General features: G+C 40.1%; 1 protein-coding gene and 1 long non-coding RNA gene across 3 annotated transcripts in view; one reads left to right on the plus strand and one right to left on the minus strand.

Annotated features, from left to right (window-relative positions):
* Positions 1 to 22,176, plus strand: part of jing (AE binding protein 2 jing) — a 152,177-nt gene that overhangs the window by 109,473 nt on the left and 20,528 nt on the right. The gene's annotated exons all lie outside the window — the stretch shown is intronic.
* Positions 1,777 to 20,002, minus strand: LOC137577815 (uncharacterized). The gene is made up of 3 exons (XR_011032487.1): positions 19,929 to 20,002; positions 19,086 to 19,336; positions 1,777 to 1,812 (listed from the first exon to the last, which is right to left on the minus strand). It is a non-coding gene; the product is annotated as an uncharacterized lncRNA (long non-coding RNA).

Consider the following 22,176-nt stretch of genomic DNA (forward strand, 5'->3'; position numbering starts at 1 on the left):
TGCTACTGCAGTGTATACGTGTGAAGGGCGCTGGCAAACCGGGCAAAGGCTCAGGAGGAAGCCTTTGTTGCTTTCCCAAAAAAAAAAAGAAACCGGGGATGTGAGTCACAGTGGAACAAAGTGTCATAAAAATCACAGACAATTACTGTTTAAAAGATGATTTTCAAAATTGTTCAACTATTTTAACGTTGAAGGACTCTCTTCTGTAAAAAGTGCAAGAACTTTTTGAAACAAATTGTTAAATTGTTTCTTTTAATATTTATAAAGAGTATTCCATTGTTTTACTTAGTCTAAGCCACAGTAAGCATTTACGAAAAACCCATTGGCCCCTTTTGTCGGAAATCGGTTTCGGTCTCTGGGCTCGTGTTTAGTCTCACATTAGCGTTTCGCTGCTCGCCGCAGTGCGTCCGCCGCCGAGTGGTAAACGACGACAACGACGAGTAGAATGAGTGGGAGGACCGGGACGACGACGACATCGATGACGGCGCTCGGTTGTTGGGTTTCGGTTTTTGGGTTTGGGTTTACGGTTTGCGTTTGGGTTTTGGTTTGCGTTTGAGCCTGCAGCGCCCAGGGCGGCGTCTGCTTTAGGAGTATTTTTATTTCTCTTTTCATTTTCCTGGGTTTGAGTAGTGGGCGTCCAGGGCGTCCTGACTGCCGCCTGATTGTGTCCTTAGTGTTTTTTGGCTCCCTGTCTCTCTGTGTGCGGCTCTGTGTTTGTTTGTTTGCCTAGCTCTCTGTCTACGTCGACATCTCCGACTCTAGATCCGACACCGAACGACTCCAACTCCATTTCGATTCGCTTGAACGCATATTGACGCTTATTAATATTTACATTTTTATTTGTGCGCCGTTTTTCGCTTGTTTTGCTACCAAATTCGTTCATTTTCACGGGATGAGAAGCGATCCGTTGATTAAGAGCTTGGCAAACGTAACAACAGACCAAACCCAAAACAAAAGCCAACAAAAAAACACCCAAAATGGAATGGACACAATTTGATTGTTCCCTTTTTTAATTGTCGCAGAAGCGAAAAAAAGAAACATTCGTTTTTATGTTAGTAATCTCTGTATACAATATACCCGGCGATATTTTTTCCTATGCTTCCTGCAATTTGTGGCTGTAAAAATATTTTTATGTTTGAGATTTATGATTTCTAATTGGCCCAGGTTCACCGCCAGCATATGGCCAAGCCATTAAATCTACATTTTTTCCCATTTTTGGAAAATTTAATTTGAAAATCTTTCTTCTCTTCTGCTTAATTTCATTTCAGGTAAGGCGACTGAATCAGCTGGTTCATCTCTCTTTCTCTTTCAGAGAGTTGTGTACACGTGTCGGGAAAACGCAAAGCCACTTGAATTGTTTGCTCAAATTATTTTGAATTATTGTTTGGACACTGGAAACACCCTCCATCTCCGTCTACTGTCTCCTGCTGTCTCCTTCTCTGTTTCTAATGCATCAGTCACCAGTCACCACCATTCGGAAATGATTGTAGTAGTAGTAGTGGTAACGCAACTGTTCCTTTGTGCATTCGTCCTATTTTTTTCTTTCTTTGGGGGTGTCCTTGAACACAAATGTTGCATTTCGTTCACAGCATGTGGCACATTTTTGAAATGTACTTAGGAAAGGATTAGTTGTTTGCCTGGGATCTGAAATCTGAAGGAACTAACGCTCTGCGGGTCATTACAGACGTTTCTAATTACTTGTCTGGGTCTCAAATGATGATCTGGCCAACTGTCAGTTATTTGTAGATCAGCATATAAATCCTTTATTTATCCTTCTCCTCCCTTTTTCCTTTGAAGTATTATGAAAATAAGCTGAAAGAATGTGAGGATATAGTTAAAAGAACCTTAGATGAAATGTTTCTGCTATCAATCTTACTAACAAGCATGGCTGTCTTTCTTTCTATTTGGTTTTATTTTGATATCATCTTTTAAAGTCTCTAATTACATTTAGTTAAGGACAACAGTTTGTTATTCTTGGAGAAGCATTAACTGAATAAACCAAAACATAATATTATAAAAACCAATAGAAATTTAAATCCTTTCAGACATGTCCTGACCCAGATCGACCCAAAGAGATTTAAAATGAAATTTCATTAGTTATAAAGTTTAAACCGTGACAAAACTTGTTTCCATTAAACCCTTTTTATTATCAACCCCTCTCATTCTCTCCCTATTGGGATTCATTAAATCATATTTGCTGCCATAAAGGCATTTATATTCATTAGACTAGAAAAACTTGTCAGGTAAACAGATTCCCCCGGCCAAAAGACAATAGTGACAAATTTCCTATTAACATAATTCATAGACCGACAACAACGGAGACACACATTTACATAACTCTCAGCATCAACCTCAAGGATTTGTTCAATAGATTCGAAAGATGAACCCCGTAAATGCTAATTGTCCTTAAGTCCCACCAATGGACCACGACATCAACACAAACCATAAAAATATCAACTATCCCCACACACATACATATATTCATCCATCTATCCATCCATCGACATCAATGTTTCTATCTATTCCTCTATCAAAGTGCGGCACACTCACACATGTAGGACATAAGATTGAATAGAGGGGTTCGACAAAGCGGGACAGGGGGAGAAATAATTTGGTCACGTGCTTGCGAAATCGAAACGAGTCCATAAGGCGGCTGCTGGCCTAGGTCTTTGTTGGCGGATTCCGTTTAGTTGGTTTACTTGTACGGTTATTTCTATTTGATCTATGCCTTGGGTTTTGGGTTTTGGGTGGCGGCGGCTTATCAGCCGCAAGTCGACGAGTGAAACGAAAACCATTTGCCAGCGGGGGGAAGGGAATCAACTAGAAAATGTAATGAAAATAGATTTTTTCTTTTCTTTTTCTCTTCTGTCATCAAGGAGGGTTGGCCGGGCAACCAACTGAGATCCTTTAGTCCTGCGGCCCGATAAGAATCAGAAATTGAATTCAAATACAATTTTGGTTGGACAATTAGAGAGGAATGAAGTTATACTGTGGTGGTTGGGGGGGAAATAGTGCGGATGCAAAAAATGGGAACACTGCGAGAATTTATAAAGAATTTCTGCAGGTGTTGATGTGTCACTTCCTACCCATTTGACACTTTGACTTGGCTAAGGACTTGGGTAACCCTCTCTCTCTCTCTCTCGGGGGTGCTCCTGCAACATCAATGCCGCTAATGAGCATTGGGTCTGTGGTTCTTCGTCGCCCATTCGTAACAGGTGAAATATTCTCGGGTATATATACATATGTATATGTGGAATGTATGTATAAATATAATTGTGGTCAGTCTCGATTACAAAATGCCTGCCCCGTGCCTGAAACGCACGACTGACTGGTCGGCGAGACGCCTTGCCATCCCAGACGATGGACTGAAGGTCCCGCTCGCCAATCCAGGCCTGGGACCCGTTTAATAACAAATAACATGAGGGTAGTTTTTATGCCATGGCAAGACATTTTTTTATCCATCTATACGAATGTCTATGTATGTTTGTACTCTTATAATAAAACTGCTATGCACATAATGAGCAAAAAACAACAACGAAGGAACGTGGAACGCATAGAGGAAAGACCCAACCAGACAGTCTGACAACAGAACCGCACGCATCAGGAGCACATAGGAAGCCAGGAGAGCCGGGATATGGAGCTGCTGGTCGGTCGGTCGGTCTCCTTCTAGTCTTCCGCATGCAACTCACGTATGCGCTTAATTTTTTGTTTATAACGCTGCAAATGTCACTTGGGGACCTGTTTGGGGTTCGAACACAGACCAAAAAATTTTTGTCTTGCTTTTCATTTTATATTTTTTTGTTTTTTGTGTTTTTTGTTTTATAAATCAAATGTGAAATTCTATGCATGATGGCTTAGTTACCAAGTAACCAAGGGGTCTATGTGTGGTCCAAGCCTTGGGGTCGTTTCAAAAGGTTTTTACTTTAGCTTTTAGCTTTGTCTTTAGCACGCCCCTTTTATTTTTTAACAGTTTTTTTGGCTCACTTTTTCCCAAGGGCGAAGGTGTGGGAGGGGTACTGTGATCTCTGGGGAGCAAGTCTTATATCCGATTACAACACCACAATTTTCTATATATTTCATGTTTTTGATATTTCTGGGTGGTTGGCCATTTACAAAACTGAGAAGGTTTTTTATTTCCTTTTTTTTTGCCTTCTAATAAGTGAGTTTTTAATTTCATTCACTTAAATTGAATTACGATGTGTATAATTTTAATGAAAAATGTGAAATTACCGTAACGTATGAACGAATGAAAGGACGAGAAAGTTAAAGCAAAATGTATTAGAAATAGAACACATTTGACTCATTGCTATACGATCTTTAAGAGGAGTATGTGACCAATCGAAACCAGTGAAATTTTCGTTCCTAACCGATTAGTTTCTTAAGCCCGAATCTGGTGCTGTCTTTAACCGAAAAGTCACCTTTATCTTTATCTATCCAAGAGGTACCAGCTTAAGTTTGGGCTCATATTAGGGCTTAGATTTCGGTTATCAGTCGAATATACACAGGTTTATCTGCTTTATGTTAAGTACTAACTTCATAAAGTCATATTCCTTTAATTTCATTTATTTAAAGTCTCGCAGAAGTAAAATAACTTCTCTTGTTAACTCTAAGGTTTTAATTGAAGTCTTCGCCATAATGTTTTTCTATTGCCCACATAACTGCACACTTGTTTAACTATTTGTAAGTTTTATGTAGTATTTATGAAACTCATACGTTTTGTTCCTTTTTCCCTATTACTCCGACTTTTAGTTGCAACCCGTGATAAAAGTTATTTATGCTCCTTTCTCTTCATATATGCACAATATTCCCTCTCTCTCAAAAAAAGAACAAAAAACCGAAACCAACCAAAAACTATAATTACACATCAGCCAAAAACCGCAAAGCAGCAGACGATGACGACGACGACGACTTTCATAATGATGATGATGTATATTGTGATAATGATGATGTTAATGATGGGAAGACTAACTACCAAGTAACGACAAACCGTACTTACAAGCCAAAGACTCAAGCGAAGAAGAAATTAATATTTTAATTACAACACATTTAACATGCGATTATGCGCTTCAATGAACTTCTTGTGGCCAGAAAAAGCCAAAAACAAAAAACGGAAAAGAAGAAGAATGAAAGGGGTGGTTGTTAACACGAACATTCTAACCCAATATACCATGTACAAAGCGAACTACATACATACATACATTCAACCCACGCACAGTGGGCGCTAAAAGTGTCATAACTTATTACAGTGCACAGCCTAACGTGACATATCCGTTAGAATGAGAAAAACTGAAACCCGTAAATACAGTGAGACAGTGCGAGTGTGAGAAAGATGGCAAGCAACCACCAGTGGTAGCCCCCCAAGTACGTAGCACGAACTAGCAATAAGCCCAAAAGCTTGAACTGCACTTTAATTACAGACCAGTGGTCAGTAGAGAACTGCCTAGTACACTGAAAGGAAACAAAACGTTCATGAAAAACTTGGGGAAAACTGTTTTGGAAACACCATTCTCGAGGTGTATCTATACCGTGTGGCATATATTGTTGTTGCCTTCAGTGTATGTATATCCTATAGGTTCCATTATAGAAATAGGGACATTTACACAGAGCTGACATAGCATCTAACGGCAACTTGTAGATCTATAATTTTCTCTTAGTGTAGATCCTGCAGGATGCATTGCGTTCGCTCGTTCATTACCTTAACAGCAGTGGCGCACGGCTAAGCTGGCGGCTGTAATTGACAGCTGTTAGCTAACAGACACTGCCTAAGCAATGAGTAGCGTGTGGCGTCCGTTGCGACAACATTGGGACAACGTAGAAACGTTGATGCAAGGGGGTAGCCTCGGGGAGGAGCTGTTGTTGTTGTTGTTGCTGTTGGTGGGCGGCAGCTGTCGTCGTCATTGTCAACAGCCGCTGTTGTCGTTGTCGTCGTCGTCGTGGACGTGGAGTGTTAATCAAAGCGTAGTTAATTGCTTTGCCGAAATAGGCAAAAAGAAAGACAGTGATTGAGATTGCCGGCTTGCGCGAGAGCAGTTAGTAGTGGGGGAGGAGTAGTGGGGGTGAAATAGTGACGGCTTACGGCTTCTCTCACACTCTCTCTCTGTGTGTGTGCCCCATAGGTGAAGGCAGTGGCAACAGTTTTTGATTAACTTAACCCCTTTGACTGGAATCCGTCGTGCTGTTGCTTTCGTTATTGTTGCATGTCTAATTTGGCAAGTGTTAAGTGCTAAATGTGGCATTAGAGGGGTGCACGTGGTGCTAGGGTGGAGGAGTGGAAGTTGAACTTGGAAAAAATACAATAAATACTAATTAAAATGTATTTAAATACATTTGCAGACACGTATACACTCACCCACCCACACCAACACACACACACGAACGAGTTGCTCACATGAATTTTTATGCGCTTGGCTGAGAATGTGTTCCAGCTTTTGCCATCGCAAAACCATAGCCAACCCAACCCCACAGCAAACCCATTACACCACATCACCCACCTCACCCACTCTGTGTGAGTGTGTGTGCGTGTGTGTCTGCTTTTTACGTCTGGCGCCACATAACTGACTCTAACTCTGACTCTTTTTGCCCCTTGCTGACTCCTGATTTCCCGTTCATCTGTGCTCGTGTTTTGTGTTGTTTACTTGTTTTGCACACTAGCGCCACCTAGAGCCAAATGCTACATAAAAACTTAATTGTCCATGTAACACTTTTTTTATAGTTTTCTTGTTTTTTTTTTTTTTTTTCTCTCGTTTCTTGTTCCGTGTATTTGTAGTTACCCGAAAAGTCTTGTTTTTGGCCTTCAAGTGGCATGTGGCATGCTTGAGGCAGTCCCATTTAAGATGTTTCAGGTCATTAGGAGAAAGTATTTTGCTAAAAATTGCCTCTCTTTAGTGGCAGACCATATAAAAATTTAACATGCAGGTAAACAAACACAAAATTATGTTTTGTTACAACTAGTAGCTCCCCCATGGTTTTTGTGGCAAGTCGTTGTTCTAATACACTTTAAATAGTTGTTATATTAAAGACATTAATGATTATTAAAATCAGCCGAGAATTCTAACAACAATGTTGTTAATTTAAATGTCCCTTCATGTCGAATGTTAAATGGAAATAATGAGTTTTTACAACGAACTCCTTAGGGAAATAGGGTCGGGAAACTTCTTCTGCTTGTCTTCTATGGTTGTACCTTACTTTATATAAGTAATTTTCCTTCAATTGGTCATGCCTTAAACATGCCTTAGAGTGTTCATCAAGAATTCTTGTATTCTTCTTAAACATTTGAACAAATATAGAATTACTGCAAAAAGTCTGCGTTATCTACCGATCTCCACTTACACACAGCGCTCGTTACATCAGAAGCAGAAAATACAAGCACAGAGGAGCCAACACATTTGGGCTATATCAACTTACGACGTCATGCTGATCACGAATGTATATGCTCTTTGTATGGTCGTTTGCAAACTTCTTAATATATTTTTGTTAGCTCTGCAGGGCAATAAAATGGATTGAGTAGCGGAAACGGCGTCACGTAACCACATGCAGCATAAAAGCACAGGGGTTATTTTCTTCTATATGTAGTACATTTTTAGGCTTAAATTAAATAATTATCAATTAACAGCAATTTTTTATATGCTTCCGTGACAAAGTGAAGGAGAGAGAGAAGAATGCAGGAAGTAATACCCTCTTCCCACTAATGAAACGCTGTGGAAAATCTGAGGGTCACTTGCGGATTGCACTAATATTTCAGTGTGTATGATTCACAACTGGTTCAAGTCAATTTCATGACCACAAGAAATGAACTTCTTTCAACTGCTTTTCCTCTTGTCTTTTTTTTTTGGAAAGACCTTTAGAGTTCTTTTTTATGCTGATTGCTCCCATCTGTGCAATACATAAAAACAATATGTGGCCAATGCAATTCTCTATCGCAAAACAAGTAAGAGACCAACAACATCCATTTCGAATTCGAGGGCAAGTCCATAACAAAAAGATTGTAAATGAAAAGCAAAAATAGATTGAATTGCGTGCAAAATGCGTTTACCGTGCGACATCCTCAGCGTTCCCTTCGTCGTCGTCAATAAAATGTTTCAGCCCTCGAAATCTCATCTCGTGGACAAAAAAAAATATAAATGCAGGAACAGAAACACAAAAAAACACAGAGCCAAACACCCTAGACAAAGTGTCGCTTCATGTCAGCCTGTTTCGATGGCCTGCCTAAATGGTGTACGTGTAAAGCATTTAAAGTAATGAAACCAAAACTGAAATGGGGTGTGAGGAGGATGGATTCAGGTTGTCTCTGGGTAAATGGAAGTGGGGGCGGCGGGTGGGGTGGTTGATATTAGTAACATTTTTGCGCGTTGACATGATTTGCCCTGCTAGCTGGCTATTGACAATCATTCAATGCACACAGCCAATACATCAATATGTCGTCCAATTCAGTTTCAGTCAGTCAGTTCAAAGCTTGACTCAATGATGCGACACGAAAAAAAGGTGGCCCCAAGTCCAAACAACATATGGTTCACTCTGATGTGTGAGAGAGCTGTTCTCCGGGAGGAGGGTGAGGTGTGGCAGCGGGTGACTATGGTAATTTATGTGCGGAATTTAAATGGATCACCATCCGGCCTAGGAGGTCCTGGACACCCACAAATTGTTTAAGCAAACATTGTGACGGACAAACAGAGTGTGAGACAGTGAGAGGAATGGACAGACATTCTCTCTCTCTCTCTCTCTCTTTCTCTAGGTTTGCCTTTGATAAATGTTTGGCTTTACTCGGTCTAGGCCCACTCTCACTCGGAATGTGTCTGTGTGAGTGTGTGCTTGTGTTTATGGCAATTTCCTTGAAGACATCTTAGGCCAAGCAACCAAACCAACCAACCAACCAACAACTGCTACTCGGTCTTTGACTGTAAGACGCCGTTTCAAGGCGATTATGAGTAAAGTTTTTTGGTTATTTATCAATTTAATGACTTTGGACTTGAGCAGCCTCTTGCTGCTTGCCAGTTGTAAATTAAAGATTTCAAATTGGATTTATGTGCAGATGGCCAAATGAATGGTTTGAGGAGGCAGGTCCGAATTAAACCAACTTTAAAATAGGGCAAATTAATTTTACTTCATTGCCTAAATAACTTGCCATTTCAGTGTGTTTCTCTCTATCTCGCAGTGTATCAAGAAATTTTGCTTTGAAATCCTTTTGACACATTTCACCATCTTATTGATTTGTCTCGCATCATCCACTTTGCCATTTTTGCTGTCAACTTGTTATTGATGGCACTTTCAAGACTCAACAGAAATACAAATACACCATCATCATCCAGGCAAATCCTCTTGCCGCCTTTTGTCACCTGTTGGGCGAGCCTCTCCACCCCGCCGATGAAATGTCAATTCAATGGCAAACCATCCGAACAACTTATCGGGATCTGGGATCCAAAACGAAACAAACGAAAGCAAGGGAAGCAGAAAAAAAAGGAAAAACAAGATGAAAAACCCCTTAACACCTTACGGCTTCGACATTCCCACCCCCCTCAGGCCACCCGCCCCATTCTGGCTTGACGACGTCGACTTCAACGCTTCGTTGCACTTTTCCTTCTACTATTTATATATACATATATCTGTTTTTGTTGCCCCTCGTATTTCCTGCTCGTTGCCATACAAATGTCGGCATCATAAACCAATTTTTATAAAATTTTCCAATTTGTTTAGTTGAATTTAATCTTGGTGAAGCTGTAAGGGAGAGTGGAGGAAAAGTAAATCCCTGCAAAGTAAATACATAAAGTGAGGGGTTGAGTCAAGCAAGGGCGTACCTTGGTTTCTACCAAGTTTTTAACCCCATGGATCCCTTTATCACAAAGTACAACTACACCCTTGTAAGCTTTGCATGTTGAGTATGAGAAGAAACTTGTCCACCCAAATCCACCCTCACCCTCCACCCTCTCCACGTGTCATATAGGAAGGCCAAGATCTAGAGGGGAGGAAGTCTTCAGGGCATTCTCATCATCATCAACATCAGTTCAAGACGCGTGCTGCCAATTTTTTTTCTGACATCTTCTCCTGACGTGGCCTACCACTCCCACCCACACGCCCACCTCGACCATCGATCCATCCAACCATTCGTCTGATAAATTGTTCAATAAACTTGTTTCGCAACTGATTTGGCCAACAACAGTGAAAAAAGGTAGAAGGAAAAACTTTGAGTGGCCAGTCGGATAAAAAAGTTTATTAAATAGTTATAACTTTTGCTTTTGGCCTAGGCCCCAAACCTAGATGTTGGTTCGGGTGTAGGTGTAGGTGCCTTCAATTAATTCCCCCAGCTCCCAGGGCTCTTCTCCTTCCTCCTTTCTCATTGCTGCTGCTTAATTTCAAATTAGGGTAGTACACTTCCATGTGCCATGTGCCACACAGTGCAAAGGGTTCAAGTCCAGAGGAGGGTTGAGGCGGGTTGCTGCTGTATTTGTGATTTTCATTAATGGCATTTTGGAAACACACAATTGCAGTTCGCCCTCTCCTCTCTCTTATCACGGTGTCGGGTTGAACTTTTTAAGCAACCCCTTGACGCTTCCAAAACTGCAATTATGTGCCATGAGTTTGACTTTCCCTTTGGTAGGCAGGCAGCCAGTCAGCAGGCAGCAGGCAGGCTTGAAGTTATCAAAAATCAACAAAGAGCCAAACACCGAATGGCGTCCATTCTTCTGTCGAACCCTCCCGCACTTCGCGCACTTCAAGTCAATCTTCAGTATTTGCAATCAATTTAATTTCAATGACAGAACATTTGCATCGGGTGGGTCGCTAGGAAGGTCGCTTGGTAGGTTGATAGGCCTGACTGGCCGGATTTTGTGTGTAAATATGCAAATCGAAAATGCAAATTAGTTGAATTCTGATTTTGCTCTTCAACGGAGAATAGGCCCTGGAGCGGCTTCTTGTCTTCTTCTGCATTGCACTGTCTGGCATTGAGGTGGAAAAAGTTCAAAGGGAAAGAGAGAGAGAGAGAGAGAGAGAGAGAGAGAGAGAGAGAGAGAGAGAGAGAGTGCGAAAGATAAGGTTCAACTTTGGAGTTATATTTCCACTCACCCGACCCGAACCTAAACCCCTTTGCAGTTTTTCAGCCTATTCTAATTTCGGAACATATGACTTTAGTTTCAACGTTTTTATCTGTGATATTTCATATCAACAGCCACTCGAAGTGCTTTATACTCATCCTTACGATTCTCATCCCTTTCATGTTCCATTTTCGCTGAGCCACTCAAAATTCCTCACACACTCTCACACAGAACTTTTTGGCATTTCATGTCAGGGAAGCGCCCTCGTTTCCCTCCTTTTTTATTCAATTTTTTCACTGAAGTACTCTAAGCTTCCATTGAAACACTCTAGCACTCGAGAGTAGAGAAAAAAAGCAAGAGATTAAAATTGAACAAAACGAAATGCATTCTTCAAATAATTCAAATATTTTACCAAATTAAACAACTGAAACTGAAGCTGAGTTTCAATAGAACCCTCTTATGTGTCTCTCTCTCTCTCTCTCTCTGTATCTCTCTTTCTATGTCAGTGATCAACCCCTTGAAAATATTATATATTGCCAACCAAATGACACGACACAAACATTTGGCACACTATTATTATCATAATGCTCAACTCTCATTATGTTGATTATAACGGTAAACTTGTGGCACGCGTGGCATGAAGCCTGACACACACACAACTGCAGCACACAAAGGGATCAGAAATTCAGAATAACCAAAACCGATAAGGATAAGGGTGCCGTGCAATTTTTATCAAAATGGTATCAATCTGCACTCTGAACCCGCTTTCAAATCTAATGCATGTAAATGGATAGAATGTCCAAGTCCCTTATCTAATCAAAATGTTTAACTTGAGCTATGATTAGGTTTTGGAGTTTATTGCAAATAAAATAGGTTTTTTATTAACCCGGTTCAATAACTATAATCAGACAGAATTTGATAAGTGGGAATAATTAGTTAGTTAATTAATCAATTTGTTGAAGAAGCAATGCACAAATTAGTTTAAACAGCGAAAGAGTAGAACGTTAATGGAGTCTTGGGGCAAATTTAATATGTCTACTTATGCAAATTATTGTGAAGTTTTCACTCAGATGGATTTATTATTCGGGCATCCTTTGGAGTGGTAAAAAGGAAAGGAGTTGTATAAGTTTCTTATGTTGTTCTATCCAAACTTTTTTGATACTTCCTTACCAACCTACGGAGTTTATCATTGTGGCAGATCTTATCTTAGTTTGTATACCGTTCTTATCATTGTGAAGGGCATTATTAGCTTAAAGTTAAAGATCTTCGAATTGATCTTTGAAACCCCCTCGCTCGCCGTTAATCCCTATGCACACTCAATGTTAATTTTCCTAATGAAACATGAAGTGCGGCAACAGTGCATGAGTGCAGTATTGCGTGGGGCAACGCATGGGAAATGAACATGAAATGAACGCCAGGCAGTAAATTAAGTGCCCTCTGGGAATTTTCTTTATCGAAGTGCCTCTCTTTCTCTGTTTGCATGTGTGTGTGTGTATCTATGTTTGTCCATCAGTCTCAATGTGTGTGTGTGTGCGTATAAGCAATGTTCTTCAGCTCAGCTCGGTTTAATGGCTTGGGCACTGTTCGACGCCCTTTCCCCATCCCCTGCTGAGGGCTCATCTCACTCACCAACTCACCCGGATTTCAGCTTACCCTTTCATTATGGCAACAGACGCGCCTTGGCTTCGGCCTGGGCTCTTCTTGGTTCGTTTTTCTTGGGCTCTATTGTTAAACTCTCATGGTTTCGGCAACAACTTTTTAAGTTCTCCTCTTGGCTTGCTTGCCATACAAATTCATTTCGGTGCGGCTTAAATTCTCCCGCTTTTTATACATGCTTATTTTCATTTATATTTTTTTTTCCTCTCCTTTACTCAGAAACACTTTGCGTAGTTGTTGTTGGTGCTGTTTTTTAGTTGTTGTTGTTGCTGTTGCCGCTGCATTGTTATGTTAATTTTGATTATACGCAATCCCATTGTTGTTGTTGTTGTTGCTGTTGCTGTAACTCACTGGCACGAGCTCTCGGCTTTTCATATTGTATCTGGCTTGGCTGCTCACTAATTTGTGCGCGTGCCGACGACGCCATACACACACAGCATCCATCAGCCGGAGCCGGAGCCAGAGCAACAGGAAGACCAAGACCAGAGAACCAGCTTCAGGGTGCGCTTCTGCCACTCGCCCAAAAAAAGTTTCCCCTTTTCTGTTGCCCTCAACTCAAATGGCATTTAAATAGTGTGCGTTGTCTGTCTATCTCTCTCTCTCTCTCTCTCACTCTCTTGTGTTTGTGTGTCCGGAATATGTTTTCTTCCCCCAACTACAACCAGCCAGAAAATTTCCAATTTTCGCCTTTGTTTTGGCAAGCAAAGTCGCCCAGTGTCTGTCTGTTGTCTGCCCTATCTGTCTATACATATACATATATATTCCGTCATGTCCACGTGCCGGGCATCAGTTTCAAGTTTTTTGTCGCCCCCTCCCTTTCCCTTTCTCCACCAGCAAACCCCAATGAAACGAAAGGGTTTTGGTTCCGGTTCCCCTCCAGTCTCTAAGCACACAATGTTAAATTAAAAGTGTTGCGCTTAAGTGTTTTGTTGTGTTGTTGTATGTTGTTTTGTGTCTTCTTGTTGCCGCAAGCTTTAACTAATGTGTGAGAGACACAAAAAGGTGTTTTACGCTTGATCGAAGGATACCAAGCAACATCCATACATACATACACACATATATAGTATAAATGGCTTGGGATTGTGGTTGACATTACAACATGAGTCAATCAGTTTTGGGGGGTTTTTTGTCGCCTTTCAAGGTGCTATCTTCTCACAAACTTGTATTTTAATTGATATTTGAGCATATCCTGCGGTATTTGTGGAATGCAGCGATAAAAGGATATATTTTTAACATTATTGGAGGTCCAAGTGAATACACTAAAGTCTTGATAATTGGATCTATTGAGTTAAAATGTGTTACAATTAGTATTTTTATAGATTTTAAATGTTTTTACATTCCTTGAGATTTTAAGGAACACAGTTATTTTCTAAATTAGTTCGTTAATTTAAGGAATGCCGCATTCTCTAAAATATATTAAACCACAAAGCCTTCATTTCAAACAACAGTTTTTATGATACTTTGAGTTAAAGCAATGAAATAGCTTACTTTAAAAGATAACATTCCCCTAAAATAAAACTTAAAGTTTCAAATTAAAGTTTAAAAGTCGTTCTTCGAGTTATATTAATCCTTTCACAAGGAAATTTCATATCCTTCTCCCACTCTTGTTCCGTTTCTTTAATAGAGCTCTATATATGGATGTTTTTAGGTTGATTGGACCCTTAACTCCATCAATTTTTTTAGTGCCTCTGTAACATTTCCCGTAAGAGGTTAATTAAACCTCTCTCCAATCTACATGGCATGTCGATCGACCTAAACCATGTCGTGCCCTGCTCTCTCTCTCACCCATGCTTCACCCATCTAAGCCAATCCAATCCAATCTACATAGTATTTACATGGGTGTGAGCTGGACAAATCGCCCTCAGTATTGCGAATTAATGAATATGTATTATGACCATCAAGGTGTTAATGGACACGACACGCCACACAATTTCGGAGTCCACAAACACGGAGAAAGAGCGAGAGAGAGAGAGAGAGAGAGTGCGAGTGAGCAGTAGTAACAAAAGCATTGCAAGCCGCAAATTGCATTAGAAATGCAAACAAGTGGGTAGCTCCAGCTCCAGTTTCATCGCCAACGTCAACTCCGAGTTGGAGTATGACCCTCGTACTCCTATTTTCACCCTTTAACCCCTTTTTACAGACACAGACGCGCTTTAACTAACGGATATGTTCGACATGGAAGCAGCAGCGACAATGTCGACGACGACGTTGGCTAATTGAATATACAAATGCCTAACCCGCATATGTGTACGAAACGTACATAAATGGACGTGAATGAATGTCGATGTTAAAGTTGATGTGTGTGGATGGACCACGTCGAACCACGTGTTAACCCTTCAAAATTTGTTATTGTTGTAAACTGATTGACCGGGCCACATCGAAGCGAAACGAAATGAAGTGACGCCCGCCGTAGCGCGAACATTGAACGGGTTCAATTGGTTTAGGGCCATGACCAAGAAGAACGCCCTAGCCTCAGCCTCAACTCAAGCATCATTGAGTTTTGCTACCCTTAGGACACTATTCGTCAGGGTGGATTTTATTTTGCGAATTTTTCTTGCAGTGTATAAATAGGTTTTCATTATTATTATTTTTTTTTTTTTGTGGGACCATTTTGTGGGAGTTTTGACAGTTGTTGTGTTGGGTTTCTGCCCTTTTTATTGCATTTGCCACTTCCGTTATGCAAGTTGGAGGTCGTCTTTTGCCTTTCCACCAGTTCTTCAGTGTTTTTTTGTCCTTTTTCTTTTGACTTGCCTTTAATCTCATCTATAAACTTATTCAGTTTCGTACTTAGTTGTCTGTTTGTGCTTCGACCGAAGCCCTCAGGGCTGCAGTGTAACTGACTTTTTGGCTTGCCTTTATTTCATACCTTTTTGTCCTGCCACTTCCACTTCCACTCCCACTCTCCCCCCTTGCGCTTTGTCTCCATGGGTTTTTGTTGTTGCTATTGCTTTAATTGGAATTGTTTTTACCCACATTTCGTCGTCGTCGTCGTCATGGCCTTTTGTTACCATTTGTATTTTCGGTTTGAATATCTGCAATTGTGATCTGCTGCCGGGGAGTTGGAGTTTCTTTCCGTGTGCAATTTTACAGGGCGGCACGGTTGATTTCGGTTCGGTTAATCGCTGGGGTTATTGCGTGGGATTAACAACCAAAAAAAGTAAATACACACACACATATACTTAGTTGTTGGTCTGTGAGGGGGCGGAGAGAAACGCAGGGAAATTGTATTGTATCGCATTGTATTGTGTACTGGCTTTCTGTTCTGATTGCAACATTCAGATGTCTAGCTTTGGTTACCTTTTCAACTGTGATAACAGACAGTTAAGGTGTGGTGGGGTGAGGTGAGGGGTTAAGTTGTATGCTTTATAGTGAGCTTATTTGTCTTAACTAATGCAAAGTAAATGGTATTTGATTATCAGTGACAGGTTCATTAACTCATCTATTCAGGCTATTCAGGTGGAAAGAGTTGTAATATTGTATGGAAATGGACCGAATGCTTTGATCAATATTTCTATCAATTTATTTTTACCAAGTGATTGAATTCAACATTATATTTGAATTTGAATAGAAATTGGAAATTTGTTATTATAACTGACAGATTGAATTCCATAGAAATATTCCAAACAATGATAGCAAGTCCTTTTAATATAAATTTAATAACCAATTACTTTTACTACTATCAATAGTCGCTTATTTTTGTATGGTTTCATGGCTAACTAAAATTTGTACTTTCCATTTCTGTTTCATTTCAGGTATGTAAACCAAATACGTTTATAGCTGTTGGACTTCACACAAATCGATGGCTAAATTTGAAAGATATTGACGGTAAAATTGATTGCGGGAATAACTCTCTCTGCCATTTCATCTTAGACTGTTTAGTTTTTATATATGTATGTGTGTGTTTGTGTTATTTTTATTTTCTATTTGTATATAGTGGAAGAAGAAAGCGAAAACAATAATTTCCGGTTTATTTCGGGGGCCTTCCTCCTTATGACAGCCATCAAAAGCGATGAAAATGAAAGCGAAACGAAAAGAACTCGAAGGCGAAGACGTCTTTTGCCCCCACAGCTTTGCCATATGTTTGCAGGGATATAGAGGGATTGGCTATGGGGGGACGAGAATGGAAGCTGGCTGAGAGGGGTGGAGAGGGGGGGGAGAGGTTGGAGGCAAATAGGCTTTTGTTTTCTTGACTTCTATTGTGAACATTTGGCATAATGCAGACGCCAATGTTGTTGTTGATGTTGTTATGATTGGCTCGCGCTCAATGAGGCCTGTGAATGAAATGTTTATTAGCCTGATTATTGGTCATGTACCAGTCGACATATACACCTCCCTTCCCCCTCTCTGTCTCTCTCTTCGCCGCCCTTTTCCTATGCCTGCTACCCTCTTCTCTTTTTGGTATTGCCTTTTGTCTAGTTTTGCCATTGATTTTCCCATAGGTCGCCATCACATTAACACAAACACACATGTATGTATGTAGAGTGTCTGCAAGTCACGCACTTCCTGGGCCTAAGACACGCCCACTAATTGCAGTCAGCCCGTTAGAAAGGGGAGATGGCTAGAGCGGGAACGAAATGTCCAATGGTAAATTAGCAATTGTCGTTGTTCAATGCATTGACATTGCATTGCCAGCATGAAGAAGAAGAATTTTCTTTTCACTTTTCCATTTCTCATTTTTGTTCTCTTTTCTATCCCGAAAACCAGCTGACAACAACAACAACAATTGAACAGAATGCATGGAATGAATTGTGGTTAAGCGGAGTGGTGGCATGGGCATAGGGGAGGGCAAAGGGAGAGTTAAAATTCGTAGCAATTAGCACTCAAGATTGATGGCGCAATAAGGCAATATCAAATGGCACAGGGGAGCAAAGACAATTACACGCAATGTGCTTCAATTTCTAACCAAATGCAATAGTATGTCACATAAAAATATTGAAAAGAAGGCGTGGCTAGTTCTAGTATTCAAAGATAAATTACAATGTGCCAAGGAACTTCTTTCTGACAATTATCACATAATAATTTCAATGATCACATTTGCTCCCTTTTCTTAAGGATATGGTGGTGGCACACAGAAAACTTTCCAGATAACAATTTTTTGACTTTTAAGGCATAAGGATAAAAGTTGGGCTCCTCTTCCCATTTAAGAATAGCTCCATACTTCTCAAATAAATATTGATCACTTAAAAAGACATCACCTGTGCAGAACTGGCGCCTTTGTGGCATTGGAATCACTTAAAGTTACGACTTTTATCTCACAGATTGGTCGTATAACAAATTCTTTTACTCCTCTGATATTAAATTGCCTCATCCTTTAATTCGACATTTATTTGATAGTATCCGATGGTAAACTACTTCAACATTTACAGCCCTTGAACTAATGAGCCTTGTCTGAATCAAAGTACCTCCCTCACACTCTCCCCACTCCAGCAACTTGCACTATTCTCAGGCCATAAAGCTACACACAATCACACACTCACACACACACATAATAAACAACAAAAAAAGTGCCTCATACTCCATTAGCGTCATACAATTTGTACCTACCGAAAAATCCATCACAACCGGGTCCCCCACAATAAAAACCAATTCCAATGAAATTTTTCATGCTACAAAATTGAAAAACAAGACAACGGGCCAAGCAAACAAATAGCCCCGTCTCTCTGGGCATTGGTTTCTGGCTATGGCTATGGCTTTGGTTCTGGCTCTGGCTCTGATGGAGCACAACAGCAACAAAAACAAAACAAAAAAAAGCAAACAGAAGAGGGGTGGAGAGCCAACACTGAGAGAGAATCTCGAGAAGCCCTTTTTATGGTGCAACAAATCTCAAGCTGAATGAAAATGCTGCAAAAGAATGACGATGACGACGACGACGATGACGGAGATGGAATGGAGATGGAGTTGGAAATGGAGATGGAGATGGAGACGATGACGATGACGACCAACGCAAAGTGGGAAACCGAACAAACAACGCGAAGACCAATACTAAAACCAAACCAAACCAAACCAAAACCAAGACCGAAGCCCCACTCCTGTCCTCTACCCGGGGAATGCGAGTGGCGATGGAGTGAAGTGGAATGGAAGAGTGGGATATGTGTGTGTGTGTGTGTGTGTGTTTGTTGGGAAGACCATATTATTAAGTGTAGCCAGAAGCAATTAAGTGTAGATAAGCAAACAATAATGTTCCTAGTCACGTATCAACTTCTCCTTACCTACCACCCTCCTTTCCCCACTCACTCTCTTTGACTTGGGACATTTTCTCACTTACAAAAGGCAAGAGGAGGCTGTATATGAAACCTATGTAGTTGTAGACCTAGTCCTAGACAAAGTGGTTGGTAGGTACATTGCTTGCCCCAAAACTCAGTGTCCTGACTCTGACAGTCAACTGTTCAATCACTCAATACGTACCCACTACCTCCCCGAGCACCCACCCACTCTATTCCACTCCTCTGTGTGTTTACCCAGTTCGCAGTTCTTCTACTTTGATACATTTAATTTCATTAGATGTCCTTGGCCAACGTATACGGTGTACATAGTTCAAAAGCAGACATCACTTGAATGGTGGGGGCGAGGCTCTATGCGAACGGTAGTGCCATTTAGTGTCGTTTCTTGGCCAGAGCATGAGGCAGAAGGCAGAGATCTAGGATGACATGTGAAATCTGAAAATGAAAGAAAATGAAAAATGACACAAACTTTGGCCATGACAATACTGAAACGGTTTACAGTTCAAACATGTTTAAGGGATTTCAAATGTTTATTAAATATTTATAAGGATCTACAACTGTAGCTCTACAGAGTAACTTTTTCCTAGGGGGAAACAATCTCTTTAGTCCTCCTGTTAGTGATCTAGCTCTTAATGCCTTTTCTAAATATTAATATATTTCACCAATTTAACTAACTAGAGTTAAATTATTAAACTTCTAAGATAAATTGTGGTTTTATTAATGGATTTTATTGCACAATGAAGTGTATTGTCAAGGTTAAGATTAGTTTTGTTAGTGAGTCTAGGAGCATGCGTCTAGTCGGGGACTTTATGGAATATCCTTTATTGGATTCATTGCAACGACAGTACGCTTCGCATTTGCTGCAGAATTTATTTGGATACGCTACATAGTTATATAAGTTTGGATTTACGGCAACCTGGCAACCAACTGATGGTGAATAGAAACAACAAAAAGTTTTGGCGTAATCTAGACCGAAATGTAAGGGAATGAGCTAATTGTGGAGAACTGTCCTCGTTTTAGAACATACCCAAAACGAATGGATATGGCGTACATTCATCAAATATTGCTGTGCCGATTGTACTAGTTTTGAGTTCACCTTTGGTTAGATATTTTTCATGGATCTTGGCACCATTCTCACAAAAGTATCCCGTGTAATTGGTTTGGCAGAACACTTGCCAAGCTTTATTGCAATCAACGCATTGTCCTTTAACACCTGAAAGCAGGGCTTAATCTTCAACTCTGTAGATCAACATGTTTTCACTTACTACTCGTAAATATGGTAAAAATTAGCATAATCCAAAAAGAAGTTGTCATCGTGTCGATCAGAAATTTTGAAACTAATGTAGACAAATGTAAGAAAATATTTGTTCTTTATATCTTAATACTAATACTGTCAATATTTATGACAATTCAAAGCTTGCCGAGTTTCCCCTGATTGAAAATGCAATTCATATATGTCTGTATGAATATCATCTTGATATTTCCATAAGTCAAAACGAAATATTTATAAAATGATTTGGCACAAGGCACACCTACTCACCCAGTCCACTGCAGTCCAGTCGAGTCCAGTCCAGTCCAGGTGAATGGAGTGACAGAGGATCGCGACCCATAATTAACGGCATCCGAATGACGTTTGCATAATTCAGACGATGGGCTACGTCGATGGTTTCGACTTTTAATGAATTCTTCGTCGGCTGGCGAAATTCCCTTGAATTTGTGTGCTCATTATGCATCGTGGGCTGAATGTTCCAGGAAATCGATTGACCAGCGACCTTTAAGACCAGGTATACATACATACTGACATATATGCAACATATGAGTGCATACATGCATAAGTACATACATACATATGTATATTAACTTGTGTGTATGTCGTCTTATACATATTTGTCTCTGAAGTTTCCTGATAAAGTTTTGCATTAATCATAGAAAAAGTAGCGAATTCAAAAACAATTTAGACCATCTGAAAGACAAAACCCTTCTGAATAATGATTGAATCGTTTTCTCGAACATTTAAGGGTTTTATGAATCGAATTTTCATAAACTTCCACCAAGAAAAGGATCTTGTAGCTCTGACTCAATAAATTACTATATTTTTCTTCAAACTTTGTTCAATCTTTGATCTTCAGAGTTATATACTAAAGCTGAAAAATCAATAGAGTTATCCTCAATTAAATAATATAATGGCCAAACCAATTCAATGAAGGGCCAACAAAGTTAAAAAGGAAAAGAAGACCTATCACCTATTGTATGAAATGGAATAGAAATCCTACAAATGTCTATACAGAGATGGGATTGTTAGATCCAACTGTCTGGCCATACAATATAGAAAACTTTTCATACTAGAAACCATTAAATGGTAATAAAACCAAAAAAAAAGAATTTAAAGAAAAGATGAAGAAAAAGAAAAAATACATTTTCGAATTTACAATGAATAACTGAAAATGTGTGTGTTGGTGTGTGTGTGTGTGTGTGTGTGTGTGGAGTGGTGGGAGTTCTACGAATATCTCAAGAATAAATGGAACCCAACAACCCGACACATGAGTAGTAAGTAGTAGAAGTAGTCGAAGTCGATGTTGTTGTTGTTGTAGTCATCGTCAACGTCATCGAACTGCTTGCTGCTTGGGTCAGGCGATGGGCCACAGCTGATAAATTCATTAAATGCTTCAACGAAACCAACGAAACGAAGACGAAACTACGGGGGGGACCAGGGGCGATGGGCAAAGGGACCAGGAACAACTGAAATTCAATACCTTTTTGGGGGGATGATGTCTCTGATACCGAGTGTGTATGACTCTGTGTGTGTGTGTGCATACTTGGACCGGGTTATTGATGTTGCCTAGTGTCATTGTTGTTGTAGTTGTCATGCGGGGTTTCCTCTCAATGTACAAGAAGAACAAAAAAATGAAAAAAACTTATCGCAGACATACAAATGATTTTGATTTTGATTTCATTTCAATATACCTAAATACCCTACCTAAGTGCGGGTGTAGTGAACTTAGATATATACTCTTCTTTCACCATGCTGTGGGCCACTTGAAGGCTAATAACTTGGGCACTACTTCAATCAACGTATACATAACAATTTCCATTAAAATTGGGTTGCATTAACATTTATTGCTGGTGGAAAAAAAACATCGAAGTTTTACCCTTTTAGTGGCCACCAGAGGCCAATTTACCTCCTTCCTTTGCACAAGATTAACATTCTTCAACTGCCTGCCACAAAATGATTCGTTTTGGCACCGTTGAATCACTTTCGATACCTGTAAGTAACT

The sequence above is a fragment of the Drosophila tropicalis genome, unplaced genomic scaffold, assembly GCF_018151085.1.
Source record: "Drosophila tropicalis isolate 14030-0801.00 unplaced genomic scaffold, ASM1815108v1 contig_593, whole genome shotgun sequence".
Taxonomy (NCBI): Eukaryota; Metazoa; Arthropoda; class Insecta; order Diptera; family Drosophilidae; genus Drosophila; species Drosophila tropicalis.